At 32.5% G+C, this 5,216-nt stretch overlaps 1 pseudogene; it reads right to left on the minus strand.

Moving 5' to 3' along the window:
- Positions 1–876: 876 nt before the first annotated feature.
- On the minus strand, positions 877–4,546 carry LOC120185011 (annotated as a pseudogene).
- Between the last annotated feature and the right edge of the window lie 670 nt (positions 4,547–5,216).

The following is a 5,216-nucleotide window of genomic DNA, read 5'->3' on the forward strand; positions in this document are numbered from 1 at the left end:
CATATTTTGTTAATTGTTAACAAGAGTTAATCCGTGATGAACACATCTTAATTAAATAAAAACGAAAGTGATCATATCTTAATTAAATAAAAATGAAAGTGACCATATCTTTTTTTTTGAAAATAGTGACTGACAGTGGACAAAACACAAACATAAGTGATCATCCGTGTAGTTAACCCAAAAATGTATCATCGAAAATCATGTATATAATCGTAGGGAAAACTACATGTTTAATACCTAAACTAGTATTTTGTTCCGTTTTGGTACCAAAATTTTATTTGTTTTCAAAATCATGACTAATGTTTAGTTTATGTTTCATTTTAGTATTTCACCATTAAAAAATTTAACGAAACTGATGTACGTGGTATTTTGTGGATAAATTACATCATTCATTATTCAACTATCTTCTCACACCTATTTTGACGATTAAAGTTTAAAATTTTTCAATTTAACTGTTCAACTTTCAAATTACTCATGTTTTAATCACTAGAATTTATTTTATTAATAATTTTACTATGACATTTTTATTATTTTTTTATTAATATATAATTAAAACAAAAATAAATAAATTTGAAATTTAGAGTGATTACATTATGAGTAATTTGAAAGTTAAGTAATTGAATTAAAAAATTTAAACTTAAGTGACCAAAATAAGAGTTAGAATATAGTTGGTTGATGAATGGTGTAATTTATGCAAAAAAATGTCTCCTAGGTACTAAAACGAAGTAAAAAGTAAACGTTAGACATGAATTTTAAAAAAATAAAAGTTTAAGTGCTAAAATGGTACAAAAATAATATAGTTTAAGTACTAAACATGTAATTTACCCATAATCTTATTACCAACAATAATACAAATGATTCGGTGAAAAAATGAAAGAAGGAAATAAACTGAAAACAAGATTCAGACACAACAATGGGGAAAACAAGTCCAACACTGCAATCACTAGGGGCCTATATACTCATCTTCAAGATAATGGCAGCTGATCGGTCCAATCCCCGTTCGGCAACCACTTCCGAAGACCTTTTAAAGGGGAGACTAACCCATCATCTAACAAACACAACTCACATTTTACAAAATATTTGACAAATACAATCAGGCACTGAAACAACATTCATTCACCCATCTGGTGTTTTGGTTCTTCCATTAGTTACAAGCACACCTCAACTTAGATTACAAGTCTACATGTATGCCAGCCATTATTCACACACTTTTACCCTAACGGTTTGGTCCCAGAAGAGAAAGAAGAAACGTCCTGTAATGGCCCGATGTTTCCGAGTGAACCGCATCGTTCAAAGTCTTTTTATATTTCCTCAGATACTCGGCTTTTATATACTGCATATCGATCTCGGTTCTCGTCACGATTACCCTTATAACTGTAGTGTCATCGGTTCCCAGACCTTTCATTGCATCATGCAGTACCTACATAATTGCACAAAGTTAAGGATCAAACATAATATTCCAACAATGTAACCAAAATGCAGCATAGAAAACAAAAGCTATTAAGCTTTAGTACCTACATGTTTGCACCAAAGTGATGAGACTTCCCAGAGATGCAATTATGAAAGTATACCAAACATAATACTCCAACAATGTTAGGGACGCGTATTCGATCGAGTCGAGTCAAAAAATTTCAAGTTATACGAGTTTACGAGTCATATTTTATGACTCAAACTTAATTTAAGATCTTTTTCAAGTTGAGTTGAGTTGTTTGAGTTTCTATTTAAATTTAATTGTCATTATTTATAGTATTATGATATGAATTGGTTCCAATTTTTTGAATTTCTCTAACCATATAAGATACATATATATATATATATATTTCTTCATATTCTTTTACACATTATAATGTTATTTAATAAATCAAATACAATCCAAATTATAAAATATATTTACAATATTATATTTCAAAGAAGGTATTTGAGGATAAAGGATTGTGAGAGTATAAAGGAGTCAATATATTGATGTGAAGAAAGAATTTGCACACAATTGTAGTCAAAGACCAAATTGAATTAAATACAAAGTTAAGGGACTAAATTTAAAAGGAGAGTAAATTTTGATTCAAAAATAGGAATTTATGTTACATATATATTCTATAGTGGTAGGGGAGCATTGGTTCAAATTTGGTAAACAAAATGGACTTGCAATGAAAGATGAATTGAAGAAAAAAGGAAATCATGCAAAGTTGAGGGACTAAATTGAAAGTACATAGTATTCTATGATGGTTTAAGAGCATGTTGTTCAATTTTGGTAAAAAAATGACTTAAAATGAAGGAATAAGAAATCAGGGACCAAATCACAAATTTGTCAAAATACTCATCAAAAGTTTCGATTTTTCGAGTTACTTAAAATCGATTCAAACTCGAAAATCAACTAGATAATTCGAGTTGGCTCGAATAACTCAAAACTGAAAAAAGAATGTCGGTTTTTCTAGTCGAGTCGAGTTTTACTCTACCCTAAACAATGTAACCAAAATGCAGCATTGGAAACAAAAGCTATCAAGCTTAAGGATCAAAAGCTATATATACCTTAGCAAAATACTTTGCAGGATTCTGTGAGCATTTTAAAATTGTCAAGAGACCATGCTCAAACTTCCCAGATGTTTCACTCTTCACTGCCTGAAGAAACAAAGAACATTAATTCAATTGATCACAACAAAACTTAAAAGTTCAAATAAAAGAGATGAGAAGATAGAAGATGTACCTTTTTCAAGGAACCTCCGTACATGTCGTGATAAGCAGCACTAATAGCCGCTAGCTGCGCCCTGCTTCTTTCGCTGAATACGCGGATAAACGTTTTCTCATCGGTTCCCAATTTCTTCTCCCCTGCTTTAAAAAGAGCCTTTGCATCCTTCACGGCCATCTCTCGGTCGACTTCGAGGCCTTCAGAACGGTGTGTCCTCAGATATGCAAGCAAGAGCTGTACAGAGTTGTAAAAAACAATATCAGCAGCCTTAAATTCCCCCCCCCCCCCTGTAGGTGCTGATCATATGAACCAAGTTCGAAAAGGATCATATTAAAACAGAATTCTGGGAAATATACCTTTTGGTGATCACCAGAGGTGTGTGCTGCCACATCTTGTTCAGCACAATCCCGAACTTTGAATGGTAATTTTGTTTAATCAATTGAATCTGGGACGGAGTGCGAGAACATATAACTTCAGTTGCACCAGAAAGATTCGTTACATCCGACAAAAATGCCTGCCTGATGACCGTTGCATCGCGTTCTGCTGGATCATGCATCCATAGCAAGACAGCTCTCTGAAGAAAAAACATCAATGGTGAGATTTATAAGGTTAAACTTCAACATGCATGCTGATAATATAGACGACACACATTATATGATGAGAGGTACCTCTAATTTTCCGGTAAGCTCCGACACCAGTCGTTTAAGAAGGTCTTCGGAATACATTGCTTTATACTCGTGTTGGATGTAAGAACGCTGTGCCGAATCGCGATGAGAAAGAATGTTGACCACCGTCGCAGTATCGCATCCCAGCCCTATAGAAGAAAAAAGAATGTAAAGAAACCTTCTTTTAACCATTTCTTCTAAGAATATATTATTTTTCCCATAATCCTTATCAGTAGCCTCTATCGATGCTTTCAACAATTTAACATTAAGTTTTGAAAAAAAATGAAAGTTTAGGTACTAAACGGATAAAAATTATAGTTTAGATACTAAACGCATTAAGTTTTTAATGACAAAATACTAAAACAAAAAAAAAAACTAAACGTTAAGTATGATTTTGAAAAAATGAAAGTTCAGATGCTTAAACAGACCAAAAATAGTAATTTAGACACTAAATACGTAGTTTACCCAATGTTTAATTAACAAGGTGTCATGGTATGGTTGGTTGCTTACACTCAAAGTTTATCAAATACAAACTAACACAATAGTGATTCAAACATAATATGAATATCTCCGTGATGATGTTGTGAATGAAACAAGCTAAATTAAGAGGGTGGTTTTATTATGCGCTTTTGCAATATTAAATCCAGATTAATCAAGCTAATCGATTAGATATTGGGTGGTTGTAAATAAATTGAAACTTTCCTTTCTTTTTCTTAAGTTTTCTTTTTCTTTAAGAAAAGATCATTAACCTTTTCATCCTAAACAAGTGAATTTTACAAAAAAAAGTGAAGAAAATGAGCCTAAAACAGTGAAACAATAGACTTTGTTGGCAATGGAAAGTTCAAAGATGACCCATGGAGATTTTTTTTAAATATGATCACGGTTATCCGAATTATTAATTGATTAATCCAGTTTAGATATTGTAAAGACAATGATGATCCTTCCACCTTATTTCATTCACAAATATTAAGATTCAAACTTGAATCTTTGACCTAGGAAAACTAAATTCAAAACATGAATCAAAGTCAAGGTTAATGAAAAATGCCCAAAATCGAGCCACCAAAAAAGTACAAGTAGAGGCAACACAGAGAGACAAAAGAGAAGATACCCTTGAAAGCACGGTAAAGCTGAATTGCATCTTCCCTTGGTGAGGTAAGAAAGGTGGAACGCTCAAAGTCGACATTTCTTTGCTGATCTCTCTCGGTTCCGGTATTTGGGGGTTTGAATGTTGAATTCGAAACCCTATCCTGTTCCCCCAATTTATAGTCAGCCAACCAGAGCCCCACACGGCACCACTGCAATCTTCACATGTTGACGACGATGAATTCTTTGTTTGAATGAGTCAATGGGTGAGAGACGCGGTAGTTGGTTTCACATTAAAATACTACAAAAACAAAAGTTAGGGTCAACGTCGGAGTGCGATTGTTGGTGATGGCTGCGGCCATCGAGTATGACCCAGGTTGGGCAAAATGCCCACATAGGCAGTTTAAAAATTCAACTATGTTGTAATCTAAATTTTATTTTCTTTCGACCTAATTTTCTTTTAATATTTTTGTATTTTCTTTTTTATTATATTTTTAACCCATAATGGTATTAATTTTAATGTTGATTGTCGGTAACTATTAATTCTTTTATTTTTTTATATTATGTCTTGTTTTTTAGTCTTTTTAATTTAAAAAAAAAATATATGTCATTTCGATACATTTTTCTTTGTTCTTGTGACACGATCCTTATGATTTTTTGTACGTTTTTCGTATATTTTTGTGGTCGTTTTGGTTCTTGTACAAAAATCATGACATTTATTTTCTGATTGGTTTGTCGGTGGTCATGTATAGCCAAATCCCTGTTTTGAGAAAAAGTTGTTTGCT

This window comes from Hibiscus syriacus, unplaced genomic scaffold, assembly GCF_006381635.1.
Source record: "Hibiscus syriacus cultivar Baekdansim isolate YM2019G1 unplaced genomic scaffold, ASM638163v2 tig00112988_pilon, whole genome shotgun sequence".
NCBI classification, from domain to species: domain Eukaryota; kingdom Viridiplantae; phylum Streptophyta; class Magnoliopsida; order Malvales; family Malvaceae; genus Hibiscus; species Hibiscus syriacus.